This window comes from Sapajus apella, unplaced genomic scaffold, assembly GCF_009761245.1.
Source record: "Sapajus apella isolate SASKATOON/1434 unplaced genomic scaffold, GSC_monkey_1.0 scaffold18, whole genome shotgun sequence".
Classification (NCBI taxonomy): Eukaryota; Metazoa; Chordata; class Mammalia; order Primates; family Cebidae; genus Sapajus; species Sapajus apella.
The window spans coordinates 14,034,200-14,050,836 of NW_022436958.1; the positions used below are offsets into that span (position 1 = coordinate 14,034,200).

At 36.9% G+C, this 16,637-nt stretch overlaps 2 long non-coding RNA genes across 2 annotated transcripts in view; both read left to right on the forward strand.

Annotated features, from left to right (window-relative positions):
• Window positions 1–15,835, forward strand: part of LOC116556989 — a 22,955-nt gene extending 7,120 nt beyond the window's left edge. Inside the window, exon 3 of the long non-coding RNA XR_004271301.1 lies at window positions 15,430–15,835. This is a non-coding gene — a long non-coding RNA (uncharacterized LOC116556989). The remainder of the gene's footprint in view (window positions 1–15,429) is intronic.
• Window positions 8,681–12,307, forward strand: LOC116556990. Its single transcript, XR_004271303.1, has 3 exons — window positions 8,681–8,691; window positions 9,359–9,364; window positions 12,149–12,307. It is a non-coding gene; the product is annotated as an uncharacterized LOC116556990 (long non-coding RNA).
• Window positions 15,836–16,637: the final 802 nt, after the last annotated feature.

Consider the following 16,637-nt stretch of genomic DNA (forward strand, 5'->3'; position numbering starts at 1 on the left):
TAGGACCTTTCTCTTAAGGTTATCTTGAGGATTAAATGAGTTAATTCTTGTAAATCACTGACAATGCTCGTTAAATAAGTAAGCTCTTAATGTTAGCTATTGTGATTCACGGATGATGAAAACAGCTCAATAAGAAGCTTTCCTCTAATCATTATTCTCATGAGGTTATTTCATGTTTCACAAGAAGGCAAGAAGTAATTTATGAAAGTTTGTTCACAACCTTACTTGCCTCATTTTGTACTAAAAAGCAAGGTTGGCCATATCCTCAGATGATCTTGTTCCTTCTTTTTGTTCAGTGAACTTGGAGGAACTCCGGTAGTGGGTAGTGGCAGTGTCTTTGCTGTCTCTATCAGAAACCAGCATTCTAGAGAGACACAAATATTCAGCACAAGGGTGTTTTTAGAAATTATGTGCTAGGCTACATGTGAAAGCACAATGCACAATTAAACTAGGCCCCTGCCCTCAGGCTCTTACAATACGTTTCCTGGCAGCCATTTGGGTCCTAGGCAGATTAGGTGGGTAAGAAGTAGGCAAATGCCAGGCTGTGCTGCCTGACATGCAATGCCTGCTCAGTAAACACTCTCTCCTCCCAGTCTCATTTTCACAGCGTTTAAAAACTCTCTAGAGTGTCTTTGAATTTTTCAGTCCTTCACATTGGGAACATAGAAAAAGAAAACCCAAGATTTTGCAGTGTGCATTCTCATGCTTAAGCCCTATCACTTAACTGTTTTCATGAATTAAAAACAAAATTCTATTTTTCATTGTATTAAAGACTTCCATTGGTGGTTCCCCACACAGAGAGGAAGTTAGATGCATTTATGGCCCGTTAGGTCATTTTATGGCTATTTTTTGCTCATGTAAGAATATTTCCCATAGGATGATTACTTATCTAACTGTAACTGACTCATGTCATAATGCTTCCTGCCCTAGCTTTGAAAGTTTAAATGATGTCAGATTTTATGATTGAAGAATTTTGCCAATAATGAATCTAGTTTGTAATAGAAAATGACAATTTTTAGTCCTGCAAAACTTACCTTTACATGACACAAAAAATATAGAAACATAAGTAGAAATCAAATTGTAAAATGTGTCCCTGATATCTCAATCTGAAACTAACATTTTACATTGTCAGAATATCAAAAAGCTTTTTGTTCACAATCATTTGTCTATTTCAGGATATCATAAATGCTTTCTATTACATAGATCAACATTGCAACCACACACTTTTGAAATTCCTTAACAAAGAACATTGCAAAGCATAATTCTAACAAGAAGTGATGAAAATTAATTGCTACAAGAAAATATTTTATTTATTCTAACATTGTATACATTCGGTACTTTAATTGTAAAAGTGATCATTGTTAGATTAAATTAGTATATTGTTATGCAAAATTCCAAAAAAGAATAAATTTAATTTTGAAATGGGGTTTGTTCACATGAAGTAAGACTGCCATCCTTGATTTTCTATTATTTTATGTCTAATGTCATAGTCCATTTATATTTTTTGACCTTATATAATTAATTCAGCAGATATATTTATGATCTGCTCTATATAAGGCATAGCATTGGGATCTGAACTGTAGAAGAGAATGAAGCAGACAAAATCCTCTGCCCACCTGAAGTTGCCATCCTAATATCTAAAACTTTGCTCCAAATCCCACAAGAAACACAAAAATTACTCTGTACTCAGGGATGGTAAAGAATAGTCAGGTTGAAAGCATTGACAAACATTTTATGCATTGTTATAGCAATATCATAGAAATAAAAAATGATTCATAATAGAAACATTCTTTATCTACTGAACACATAATATGTATAGAGTATGAGCCAAGCATTTTATAGGTATTACCTTATTAACCTCAAATCTCATGAGTTGTACCATAATTATTCCCATTTTACATATAAGGAAAGTATGTTTTACTCAAGATGACACAGCTTTTAAATGATAGGTCTTCACTTCAATATAGGTCTGGGGTTCAAGTCTATGTTCTTAAACATTATGTTCAATAAATTCTGGGTTACACAAAGGACAGTTATAATAAATTTCTAGAAAATAGAATCTATTTAGATGTAGGGCTAATGAGATATTGAAAAAAAACAGTAAGTGCTCAGAAACTCAGTTAGAATGTCTGGCCTTAAGGCTGTAGAATTAGCATTTGTACAAGAACTAAGAGTAGTGCTTCACAATCTTACTGATACATGTGATCATAATACTTAAAACATGGAAAAGTTGGGTGGCCCAAAAGGAAAGCATTGTTCAAGAGAACCAAAAGCGGATGCAACATTCCTAAGCTCTGTTTCATTTTTATTTTCACCATCCATTGCATTAATTCATGACGTTTTGAGTCATTCAGAGATCATCTGATTAGAGAGAATTGCTTTCTTAGAACTTTTCCAGGCAACTCGCATTATGTATTTGTAGCTGATTCCCTGTGGAAAGAAGTATGGAAATAATCTCATTCTTTTCAAGTCTGAGAAAAGACACCAAAAGAAGGAGGTCAGTAACACAAAGGACATGGGACAGCTGGGAAACAAGTGACAGGTGCTTCATAAGTCAGTAGATGCTGGATTCTGCTCAAGGGTTGCATTCTTCAAGATGTCTAAATATTTGCATAGTGATGGAGTGTATTTAGTTTGGAAACCATATAATTTAATGCAGATCATACATATAAATGAATGCAAATTAAATGCTCATTTTGAACACTTTTAACAAACTTCTTGATAAAGTCAACTAAAATGTTGGGTAATTTAAAAACAAAACAACAAAACAAAACAAAACAAAACAAAAACCTTATGAACCAGCATGAAAGTAAGAAAACTACGGATATCAAATACAAAGAGAAATCAGGGATCCTGGGAGTTGTTCAAGCACCAAAGCTGGCTTTTCTTCTAAGGACCGCAACTAGGAGATTGGGGACTTTCAGTGTAATGGCTGCAGAGAGCACAGAGGTCAAGAGATAAGACTTAGGGTTGAGATGGTTGCTCTCTGCTCCCAGACTATTACTATAGACAAAGAGAGGTCCTAGTATTCTGGTCTTACAGTTCCCTCCCCCAAATAATTTCAAGTTATAGCCAGAGAGCAAAGAGGAAAGTGTGGAGAACAGTGGATATGGATCTGGGATTTGTCTGTATCCATCTAGACGGATAAAGAACTACCTAGATCTGTGATCTCACCTTCCCCTTCCTTAGGGTCACACAAAAGCCCATCAAGCTTTCTGACAAATGCGCTGCTCAAAGCACATTCATAACCCTGTCTATAAGTGAGGACAATGACCATGCAAGTTAAGAATGGACAGTCATGTACAGTGGATTTGCTCTTGTCTTCCCAAAACCCCAGACGCACGCCTGGCTGCTAGTCATTTGCTGATTGGAACAAAGGCAGCTACATGAAGAGTGCGCTGATTGTTAAGTTTATTTGCATGCCAGGCAGTGTCTATATCATGGTCTATATTTCCTTGGGCAATGCCCTCGAATTCCTGGGCAAGTTATTTTTAGAACTTTTGTAATTTGCTCTAGCCCTCGCTTTAAGTCTCTGGACTCTCTCTAGGCAACTGTGGATGGAAAGGCAGAGAGGACCAGAGACTGACAGTAACACTATCTCAGGCCACTGCCTTATGCTGGGCTGACACTTCTAGGTTCCGAACACCTGTGGTAGGTACTCTCATCCCCATTTTATGAATGTTAAATCTGAGGTTCAGAGAGGTCTGTGAACTCATCAAAGTCATACAGCTTATAGGTAAGTCAGAATTCAAATGCTGCTCTGTCTGACCCTACAGTCAGCTCCTTAGAGCTCCCTCACACAGCCTCTGCCTTTGTGGCTGCTGCATTATCAGCTGCTCAGTTCATGGATTGGCAATGAGGCTTCTAGAAGCTATGCCTGCCTCATGATTCAATTATGGCAACAGTCTCAATCTAGCGAGGATTTTTAATGGGGCAGACTCAAAGCATTTAGAACACTTTAGAAAAATAATATTCTTAAAATTCTAAAGTTTTATTGTTTCTATTTTCTTATTTGTTTAGCAGCTAGGTGTCTTATAAAAATAGCCCAGTTATAATGACCACAAGAAGCATACTTTTAATTTAATTGAATAAGGACCATGTAAAGTAGGGTGAGTCAGCTCTAAGTCTTCATGCTCTCCCAGGACACTGGATTACTCATGATTCATAGAGACTGTAACACAGGATCCTTGGGAATCTTATAAATAAATCACTATTTTTTTCTAAATGTGTTAATATTCAACTCTTATTGAGGTCAATTATTTAGCTTCTTGAGCCATGGAGTACATTTCCGGAAGCCTACTCACTTTTACCCATCACCTTTTTTTCAAAAAACCTGAAACTGGCTCGAATATAATATATTGAATTATGTTTAGGAAGTGTGCTGGGAAAGCTGAACTGATGATCCTCCAAAATATGCTTGTCACCTGCTGTGAGTTTCTGAATCATGCCATGAAGAGTAAAGTGGTGCCAGGAGTGTCTCCGAGAAAGTGTCAAAAGTGTCTGATTTAATTGTTAACGTAAGGATTTAAGATGCTGTTTTTCCCTGGTGCTAACAACTCTCATTGATTCTGGAGCATTTCCATTTGTTGTTTAACAGAAACAGCCTCGGTATTTATAGCCCTATCACTCTAGAAGGGAAGCATTTGCAATTTGCACTTTCAATTTTGACTTCGAGACTTCTTTTTCTTTAAACACCCTTCAAATGAGTGTCAGACAGCAATTCAAAGAATGCTTTGCAAGAGGTTGCACAAAGCAATTCTCATCCCTATAGGCGAATGTTTCACAAGAACCCCCACACTTCTTTGCGAATTGAAATCTAAATTGATGAGCCCTAGTTACCTCAACCCCACTATTGTCAGGGCTTGGGGGAAGATTTGTGTGTGTGTGTGTTCTTGTGTGCATGCTGTGACTGGAGTCATACCCTATGGCAGACTGCTTTATCTAAAAGTAGTCACAACCAAACATATTTATACTCCATCCCACATGCTTTTCTTATGATGTGATGTTAGCATTTCTCCATCAGGATGTGAGGTCTTTGTTCCTCCCTCTTGAACTTGAGGGGATCTTTGTAAATCCTTTGGTCAACATAATAATGTCGAAGTGGTGCTTCATGATTTCCAAAACTAAGACATTAAAGGCAGGACATATTCTACCTCTCTATTTCTCTCTCTCTCTCTCTCTCTCTCTCTCTCTCTCTCAATGCTGCCCTTTAGCCACCATGTTATGAGGAAACCCAGGACACATGGAGAGGCCATTAGTGGATGTTCTAGCCGAAAGTCGCTAGTAAACATTAGCTGATATTGTAACCATCCAATGGGTTCTTTTTGTCCATTGCCCAGGTACATCCTATTTATCAAGGTAGGGGAATTGCAATAGAGAAAGCTTAATACAGGTAGAGCCAGATGATGGAAGACCAGAGTTTTATTATTACTCAAATTGGTTTCTTCAAAGGCTCAGAGGCTAGGGATCATTCAAAGGTGATTTGGGGGGAAGAGATGGAGGTTCCTAGGCAATGGGCTTGCTGATTGGTTGGAGCTGCAATTATAGGGGGGTGGAAAATGTTTTTCCTATGTGCTGAGTTACTTCTAGGTGGGACCACAGGAATGGTTGGCTGGTCCAGGTCAACTATTTCAAGTCAGACATGAAAAAAACTTTAAAAGGTATCTCAAAAGTCCAGTCTTAGGTTCTACAACAGTGATATTATCTGAAAGAGTAATTGGGGAAGTTGCATATCTTGTGGCCCCAGGAATAATGGCTGGCAATCCTTTATGTCTACACTTTAGTAGAATTCAGGCTCCTCTATCTTCCTAGCTTGATGGTCTTTCATTAGCTTTACAAAGGCAGTCAAGTTTGGGGAAGGACTATCATCATTTAAACTATAAACTAAATGTCTTCCAAGTTTAGTTTGGCTTAAGCCTAGGAATACTTAAGGGCAGATTGAAGGCTAAAGGCAAGATGGGAATTGGCTAGATTAGATCTCCCTGACTACTATAATTTTTTCCCTAATAAAATTTATGCAAAGTTGGTTTCCATTTCATGACTTCGACTTCATGAATGACGGAGTCAAAACCAATCATCTGTCAAGCCACTCCCTAATGTAACTGTTCAAAAGGTTCACCTTGCCCACTGCCTAGACAGAGCCAATTCATTGAGACAGGGAAATTGCAATAGAGAAAGTAATTCACACAGAACTGACTGTATGGGAAACCCAAGTTTTATTGCTACTTATATCAGTCTCCCCAAGCATTTGAGGATCAGGGTTTTTAAGAATAATTTGATGGGGAGAGGGTAGGGCAGTAAGTCAGGAGTGCTGATTGATTAGGTCAGAGATGAAATTATAGGGAGTTGAAACTGTCTTTTTGTGTTAAGTTCCTGGTGGGGGCCACAACATCAAATGAGCCAGTTTATTGATCTGGGTAGTGCCAGTTAATCCATCAAGTGCAGAGTCTGCAAAATATCTCAAGTACTGTTCTTAGTTTTTACAATAGTGATGTTATCCCCAGGAGCCATTTGGGGAGGGTCAGAATCTTATAGCATCCAGACATAAACCGTAATTTCTAATCTCTTGACTAATTTGTTAGTCCTACAAAGGCAGTCTAGTCCTCAGGCAAGAAGGAGGTTTGTTTTGGGAAAGGACTGTTATCATTTCTGTTTTAAACGATAAACTAAGTTCCACCAAAGTTAGTTCAGCCTATGCCCAGGAATGAACAAGGATAGCTTGGAGTTAAGAAGCAAGATGGCGTTGGTTGGGCCAGATCTCTTTCACTGTCTCAGTTACAATTTTTCAATGATGGTTTCCCTAACCCATAGAAATCATGGGAGATAATATATTATTATTGCTGTTTCAACGCATTACTTTTTGGGAAGATTTGTTATGGCACAATTTAGAGATCAGTCAGTTCACACATATATTTTTCCTATTTTGGTATTACAAAATTTCAATCAGAAATTCTGAATCAATTTTTGGGTTGTCAGTAGATTTGTTTAAAATAATAAACATTTACTGAGGACTTGCTATATAAGAGGCATTGTCCTAAGTCCTTTACATATATTATTAATAACATGTGCTTACTCCAAATGAACCATGAGTTGGGCACTACTGACCATTAGACTACCAGAGAACACTTACAAAATGCCCAGGACATCCAGCAGCTCTCCAGGTTCTGGGAGAGAAGGAATAGGCAAGGGGATTGAGTGAAACTGTGGCATAGGGAGGCCTGGTTTTTGGTGGACAAGAGAGAAGAAACAAAGCATTTACCTACTCATTCATTTATTCAACAAGTATTTTCTGAGCATGTACATATGCCAGGCCTTTTTTTGGGGCTGAGAAACAGCAGGGAATAAAACAAAAAATTACTTTTCCCTCATGGAGCTGACCTTGTAGTGGACTCGATCATGTTGCTTCAAGTTTCCGAGGATGACCACCATGCATTCCATGCAGCTCCCTCTGGTTCTGCTGAGCCAGAACTACCGAAAAGGAGCCAAGTGTGGAATATCCTTAGCACCAGAGGGACATTTATTGTCTACTCTTCTCTAAGTAAAAGAGCTAATAGTATACAAAGAAAAGAAAATGTTAATACAAAATCAAACCTAAGTCATTAAAAAAAAAAAGGGAGGAAGAAGAATTTGGTAATAATTTCTGAAGGAAAAAGAAAAAGGAAGGTAATTTTTGACTGTAGAATACTTCTGAGCATGGAACACGCATCTGATTAGAGACTTTATCCAGTCAGAGGGAAGCCAGGGAACACAGGAAACCATAGGGCGTAAGTTAGAAGGAAAGATGGGAAAAATCCAAAGGAACGTTTTGCTTCCCTGGAAATTATGCTGAGCCAGCTCTTTGGAAGACACTAATGGCTACAAAAATCACAACCATTTCTAAGTCACCCCAGAGCTCCTATAAAATAGCCAGATCCTGTGACGGGCTGCCTGTGATTTTTCTTTTGCTTAGTTCTGAGGATTTATAAGAGGAAAAGTGAAACTACCAACCCTAACTTTTCCCTGAGATGGGTCAATTGACTGCTCACCATAGGCAAATTGCAGATTTTGCAGGCCCCTAGCAAGTCGTAATTGCAGATTGACTCCTCCATCCTAAGGGGAGGAGGAGTAAAGCTGCTTACCATGCTCCAAGCTGGGTAGAGAGCCTAGTCAAACTGTTGGTGCCTCATGACTCAGGAGCTCAACAGCAAGGCACCTTGTGAGAAAATACTGGAAGGCCCATGAGAGCCCTAAGGACTTCCCAGCAAGCCTAGGAGTGCGAATGCATGGCGGAGCTGGCCCGCTGGAAAGCAGTCTTGAGTCTCAAAGGATTTCTCTGCTCTCTCGTGAAAAACAATAATCTTCACTTCGGGCAATCACCTTATTAAAAATCTCACTTTGGTGGTCCCTAAAGTTCTTTTAATGTCTAACAAAATGTTGACATAGTCTTTCATCATAGCTATGGCTAAGAGGAAGCAAAGAAAGTCTGGGAATCTTGATATGTATTTTTTTTTTTTTAAATCAAAGAGTTTCTAAGATTATCTTCCTCTCTGCAACTTACAACCTCTTAAAATGGGAAAGATAAAAGTGTCATCTAAACAAAAATACCTCAAACTAAAACTGGCTTAAGTGGAGAAAACTCATAAAGAGTTACTTGTTTTAAACACATATACAATGTAAACGGTGTCAAAAGTTTAGAATCTAAAATCCTAAAGTGTATTTAATGTTATCTACAGAATACATTCTAAATTTGAACGCAAAACAAGAACAATATTACTCTTAGTGTTTATTTCAGATTTCTTTTGCCTCAAAATTAATTGGGAAGCAGGAAAAAATAAAGAAAGAAAAAATACTTTATCCAACCACAGAGAGACAACCAAACACTCTCTGCCAAGCTGTTCACCCGGGCAGCCTGCACTTAGAGAGCAAAAATTGTTCTTTCTTCTTTCCTCCTCTCTAATAAAGGAATACTGAGCTATTCTTTGAATGAAAGAAAAGTCTCTACCTACATAGTGAGACATAACTTTAAAGAGATTAATGAAAATACTCCTTAGAAAGGTACACAGTTATATGGTTAAGGGACTTTTTTCCCCTGAGGTGATATATAATAGAAAAATTATAAACCTCTGTACCAAAACATGAACATTACCAAAAAATCAAGGAAACACACCTTTGCCATATTTATAGATTTTTTTTTTTTTTTTTTTTTTTTTTTGAGACAGAGTCTTGATCTGTCGCCTAGGCTGGAGTTCAGTGGCACTATCTCAGCTCACTGAAACCTCTGCCTCCCAGGTTCAGGTGATTCTTCTGCCTCAGCCTCCCAAGTAGCTGGGACTACAGGCACACACCAATATGCCTGGCTAATTTTTTGTATTTTTAGTAGAGATGGGTTTCACCATGTTAGCAAGGATGGTCTCGATCTACAGACCTTATGATCCACCGCCTCAGCCTCCCAAAGTGCTGGGATTACAGGCGTGAGCCACCACGCCTGGCCAATACTTTTAGTGATAACATGCTCATATCACCCAATAAAAAATGGCTCACAACCTAGTAGAAAAATGGCAAAAGAACGTGAAGTGGCAATTTACAGAAAACAATATAGTTATCATACAAGAGATATTCAGTTTCATTCGTTCATGAAAATGCAAATAAAAAATAAATGGAACATCATGTTTTGCCTCACAGAAAGACAAAAAATTAAAACTTTGAGGTCATCTGGTGCTGTTAGAGATCTGGAAAATGTGAGCTCTTGTACATTATAAGATAATAACTTGGTATAATTTTACAACAGGAAAATTTGCCAATTACTATCAAAATATAAAATAAACATGCTTTTGACCCAATAATTTTACTATATATACACACACTCAAAGAAAGTTTACTTCTAAAAATGTCCCTGAATATACATGAAAAGAGTTTATGTCAATGCGTGTGTTTAATTGTGTGTGTGTGGCATGTTCCTGTCTTCATACATGAGGGTGTTCATTGCAACACTGTTTGTAAAAGAACTAGATATAACCAAAGTCCATCAGCAGGGATTAAACAACTTATGGAACTTTAAAATAGTAAAACACTATGAAGTCATTAAAAAAACCAAATTAGACCTGTAATTATATGAAAATATAATTATATGGAAATTATATGGAAATATCACATAATCAAAAGAATAAAGCAAAGTGTAGGACAGTATATCTAGTCTGATCATATATTATAAAATAAACATACACATTTACAGGGAAAAGAAAGATCTAAGTACGTGCAATGCCCTCCCCACTGTACGATATATAAAACCATCAATCAGTTATGCTTTGGAGAAAGCCTGAGAGATGGGGTGGGGACAAAATAAAAGAATTTTATTTTTTTGATTTGTACATTTTTATCTATTTTTGGCCTCATATATTATTAATTTTATAAAAATACCAAAGTTATCTGACAAGGGAAATTATCCAACCCTTGTTTTCTTCTTTGTACGTCTTTGCAGTAAATAAATATTAGTTAATACATTAAAATATATTTTTTCCTGGCTCTTTTTCTTGCATATTGAAAATCAAAGTTGAATTTCTCTACCAGTTATATAATTAAAGGCTGTCAGAGTCAAAGAGAAATTCAAAAACTGATTTTCTAAGAAAGGGAGGACATAAGGATGCACCACTGATGTTTTACTCTTAATAAATCCCTGTCTTTAAACAGCAGTAGGTTTTCTAGCCAATGTTTTAATGTGATCCTTCTGCTTTTGCCAATTCACATCTGGGGATGGTTTCGCTGCCTTTGGCTAAACACTAAGGAGTTGTCAGGCAAAGACACCAAGTTTGGTGTCTTCATGACAGACGTTGAAACACCGAAAGGACCAAAAAAAAATTGAAGTAAAATAAACCTGAGAGCTTAAATAAAATGGGCAAATTCCTTTAAAGGTAAAAATTAGCAAAATTACAACATGAAAGAAATTTTATAGCTATTAAACAAATTAAATTACTAAGTAAAATCCACTAACAACTACTATACTATAATATGTTATAAAATCTAAAAACTGACAATAGCTAGAATGATCTATATGGCAATTGATTAGAGTAGGAGACATTAGTATGAATTCATGTTAGACTAATGTAGATATAAAGATAGATTATATGTAGAAATATTTATCAATTATATACTTCTGGAGTGAAAGCACACAGATATCTATAAAAATGATCATTATCTCTTACATCATGGTATATTAGAAAATTAAAATATATCACAGATCTGAAGGTAAAACTTAAATATAAATCTTCTTGTAAAAAAGAATAAAAACCTTTGTATTCCTGAGATAGGCAAAGATTTTTACACAGAACACAGAAAGCACGAAACCATACATTTTAAAAATGAAAAAATTGTATTTTATCAAATGAAAACCTTTTTCTCTTTGTAAGACAACATTATGAAAATTAAAAAGCAAGCCATAAAGTGGGAGGAAATATTTGTAATATGTAGGTCTGACAAACGACTTTATTCAGACCACATAAAGATGTATTGCAACTCAATAATGAGACAAGCTACTTAATAAACGAGGAAAAGGTTTGAAAAGACATTTCAAATGTGTGGGGGCAAGGGGTATATGGAACATCTCTGTAACTTCCTTTCACTTTTGCTGTGAACCTCAAACTGCTCTAAGAAAGCAACAGCTTTTTTTAAAAGTAGGCATTTTATAGCATAGGCTAAAACTGCATATGCAGACATAATATAATTCTATGGATATACACACATCATATGGAAATGTTCTTGGCTGGGTCTTAAAAAGTAATATAAAATGAAATAAAGAAAAAATCAAATCATTTATAATTAATCAGTTTACAATCCTGGGGATTTTTCATTTAAGTCATCACAGATTTATAGCCCCACTAGAGGGGTACATTTGTTAACAGCCGATGAACCTATGTTGACACATCATAATCACCCAAAGTCCACAGTTGACATTAGAGTTCACTATTGTTGTACATTCTGTGGGTTTTGACAAATGTATAATGACATGTATCTATCATTATAGTGTCACACACAGTAGCTTCACCGCCTTAAAAATCCTCTGTGCTCCATGTATCCATCCCCCAATCCCCAACCCCTGGCAAGCACTGATCTTTATATGGTCTCTGTAGTTTTGTCATTTCCAGATGTTATATACTTGGAATTACAGAGTATGCAGCCTTTTCAAATTGGCTTCCTACACTTAGTACTATGCATTTAAGTTTCCTTCATGTCTTCTCATGGCTTGATAGCACATTTCTTTTTAGTGCTGAATAACATACCATTGTCAGGATATGCCACAGTTAATTTATCCATTCCCCTAATGAAGGACATCAGAATCATGATTTATTCCAAGTTTTGATGATTATGAACAAAGCTGCTGTAAATATTAAAAAAAAGAAAAGACACTTCAGGGAAGAACATATAACATTCAAAATGTACATTTAAAAGTGCTCAACATCATAAGTCATCAGGGAAAAAAGTTAAAATCACAATGACATACCTCGATATACTCGCTGAAATAGCTAAAATTAAAGTGACTAACAGCAAATATTGGTTGAAATATAAAGCAACTAAAATTTGTATATATTTTATTGGGAATGTAGAATGGTCAGATCAATTTGGAAAAATGTCTGGCAGCTTCTGATAAAGGTAAACATATATCTACCGTTAAACCCAGACCTTCTATTCCTAGATATTTGCCTAAGAGGAAAACCTATAGCCACACAAAAACTTGTACACGAATGTTTGTGGCAATTATTTTTTGATAGTCAAAAGTTGAGGGGGGGCGACCCAAATGTCTACAAAACAGCAGGTATATGCAGGTTTCAAAACTCAAATAATTATATTTATATATTTATATTTATTTATATTTATTTATATTTATATATATTTATATTTATATATATTTATTTATATTTATATATATTTATTTATATTTATATTATAATTATATTTACTGTACATAAATTATATAGCAATAAAGTTTTTTAAAGAGTTATTTACCTGCTATTTTAGACAGAAATTATCAAGAATTGAGAGAACATACAAAAGAGTTGGAGTAAAGGTGGAGCCAAGGTTTAAACCTAGCTGATAAATAACAGGAAGAGAGCGTCAAGAGAAAGATATCTTTGGTCCTAATTGCAAGAGATGGTGACTTACCAGGTCAGACACATGTGTTCAAAGGTTCTAGTGTCGAAAAAGAAGGTTTTGTCTCACCAAGTTACTTTCTCCGATCCATTCCTTCTTTAACTGATCACCATAATCCCTGCCCCTGAAACTATGGATTGTGAGGTTAATGCTTACTTTAGACCTCTGCCAAAGTAACAGATAATATCTTAAAGATAATATCTTACTATTTTACCAACATATTACTATAAAATAGTAAGATATTATCTGTTAAGCCAGTGTTTCAAGTAGTGATGTCTAAAGCTCATTTAATATCTTCTTCCTTCAACACCCCCACCCCACTTGAGACATTTCTATTTTAACAGGGTGCTCCCACATTAGGTAAACCCACACTATAAACTCTCTAAAGGTGTGATTCACGGCACTAAGGCTGATGAAGGGCAGGATGATGAGTTCAGTCAATGGAGCTTTTAGCTTGGCTCCTGTAACCATGAGATATTCTCCCCTCTAACAGTAACATCAGCCCTACTAAACTATAAAAGAATGAAGACCAGGTCAAATGGTATTTCTGTTTCTAGATCCTCGAGGAATCACCACACTGTCTTCCACAATGGTTGAACTAATTTACACTCCCAGCAACAGTGTAAAAGCGTTCCTATTTCTCCACATCCTTTCCAGCATCTGTTGTCTCCAAAATTTTTAATGATCGCCATTCTAACTGGCGTGAGATAGTATCTTAATGTGGTTTTGATTTGTATCTCTCTAATGACCAGTAATAATGAGCATTTTTTCATATGTTTGTTGGCTACATAAATGTCTTCTTTTGAAAAGTATCAGTTCATATCTTTGGCCCACTTTTTGATGGGGTTGTTTGTTTTTTCTTGTATATTTGTTTTAGTTCTTTGTAGATTCTGGTTATTAGCCTTTTGTCAGATAGGTAGCTTGCAAAAAAATTTTCCCATTCTGTTGGTTGCCAGTTTACTCTAATGATTGTTTCTTTTGCTGTGCAGAAGCTCTTAAGTTTAATTAGGTCCCATTTGTCTATTTTGGCTTTTGTTGCCATTGCTCTTGGTATTTTAGTCATGAAGTCCTTGCCTGTGCCCATGTCCTGAATGGTATTGCCTAGATTTTCTTCTAGGGTTTTTATGGTGTTAGGTTTTATGTTTAAATCTTTAATCCATCTGGAGTTAATTTTTGTATAAGGTGTAAGGAAGTTGTCCAGTTTCTGCTTTCTGCACATGGCTAGCCAGTTTTCCCAACACCATTTATTAAACAGGGAATCCTTTCTCCATTGCTTGTTTTTGTCAGGTTTGTCAAAGATCAGATGGTTGTAGATGTGTGGCATTACTTCTGAGGCCTCTGTTCCATTGGTCTATATATCTGTTTTGGTACCAGTACCATGCTGTATTACTGTAGTCTTGTAGTATTGTTCGAAGTCAGGTTGCTTGATCCAGCAATCCCATTACTGGGTATATACCCAAAGGATTATAAGTAGATCTATTATTAAGACACATGCACACGTATGCTCATTGCATCATTGTTTGCAATAGCAAATACTTGGAACCAACCCAATCCATCAATGATAGACTGGATAAAGAAAATGTGGCACATATACACCAGGGAATACTAGGAAGCCATTCTCAGCAAACTAACACAAGAACAGAAAACCAAACACCGCATGTTCTCACTCATAAGTGGATGTTGAACAATGAGAGCACATGGACACAGGGAGGGGAACATGACACACTGAGGTCTGTTGGGGGGGTGAGGGTCTGGGGGAGGGATAGTAGGAGGTGGGGAGATTGGGGAGGGATAACATTAGGAGAAATACCTAATGTAGGTGACGGGGGGATGGAGGCAGCAAAACACCATGGCATGTGTATAACTATGCAACAATCCTGAAAGGTCTGCACATGTACCCCAGAACTTAAAGTTAAAAAAAAATGAAACCCAGGACTTTTAGCAAATGGAAAATCACTCACACAAAGTCAGAATGTCCCCAGGAAAAATGGCAACTTTGCTGGACATCTTCTGAGTCATCTCATACTTCAGTAGGGGACTCAGGTGCAAAGATAGGGCACACATGCCTTAGGTGACCTTCTCAGAACCCTGACCTACTTTCTTTCAACTACTTGCCTGTCTTCAAAGGCAACTAATAGAATCAAAAGAGTTTCTTTTTTAAAGCAGGCATGTGATTTTGTGTGGGCAACTTTTTAACTTCTCTCCTGTGAGAATGCTAACATCTTAAGCAATAAAAAATTATACAATATGTGTGGTAATTGTTTCACAAACTAATAATTTTTTTCCTTCCCTCTTCTTCCCTTCCCTCAGTGCAAGCAGTAGCGGTTTGAACTGTGTGCCACAAAAAGATACAGTGAAGTTCTAATTCCCAGTACCTGTGCATGTGACCTTATTTGAAAGCAGGGCCTTTGCTGATATAATTAGTTCAGGATCTCAAGATGAAATCGTCCCAGATTTAGAATAAGCCCTGAATGCAATGGCTGGTGTCTTTATAAGAGGAAAGGACACACAGAGACACAGAGAAGAAGACCATGTGAAGACAGAGGCAGAGAGGAGTGACACAGCATCAGGCCATGGAGGACCGAGGACCACTGTGAGCTGCCAGCAGTTAGGAGAAGGCAGGAGACAGTCTCCCCTAGAGCCTCTGAGAGAGCAGGACCCTGCTATCATCTTGATTTCTGACTTCAGTCCTCTAGAACTATGAGAGAATAAACTTCTGTTGTTTTAAGCCACCTAATTTGTGGAAATTTGTTATGGCAGGCCTAGGAGACTAAATACACAGGCCAATCCTATAAACCCACCCAACAATAGTTAATTTAGACCATGTCCCAAAGCTATGTCAGAGAAGCAAAGAAGGAAAATTATAGTCACTAATTTTTCACCCTGGGTGCAGTGGCTTATGCACTTGGGGAGGCTGAGGCAGAAGGATGGCCTGGCAACATAGCAAAGTCTTCTCTCTACAAAGATATTTCAAAAAATAAAAAATTTGCTGGGTGTAGTCTACAGGACTACAGCATGCCTACAGTTCCAGCTTCTCAGGAGGCTGATGTGGGAGGATCATTTGAGCTTGGGAGATCGAGGCTGCAGCTGCAGTGAGCTTGATTATGCCACTGCATTCCAGCCTGGGCAACAGAGTGAGACCCTATCTCAAAAAGAAAAAAAAAAAAAAACATTTTTGGAAATCTAGTTTAAGGTAAAAGCCAAACACTAAATGATATCACGTAGAGAAAAACCAGAAGTTGTTAAAATTGTACAGTGGTACAAGTATTTTGGATAACAACCTGGTATTATCTTGTAAAGCTGAAGATGTGCACACCTTTCACAGAACATGCCTGCAGTAAAAGAGAAACTGTTGCATATGTTGACAAGTGCAGGAATCTTTCTCAAACATCTTTGTTCCTAATAGCCACAAACTGGAAATAATCCAAATGTCATCAACAGAATAACAATATATAAAATGCACTGTATATTTACAAATGGAATGTTGTTCTACAGTGAATATTCATAAAATACGACTA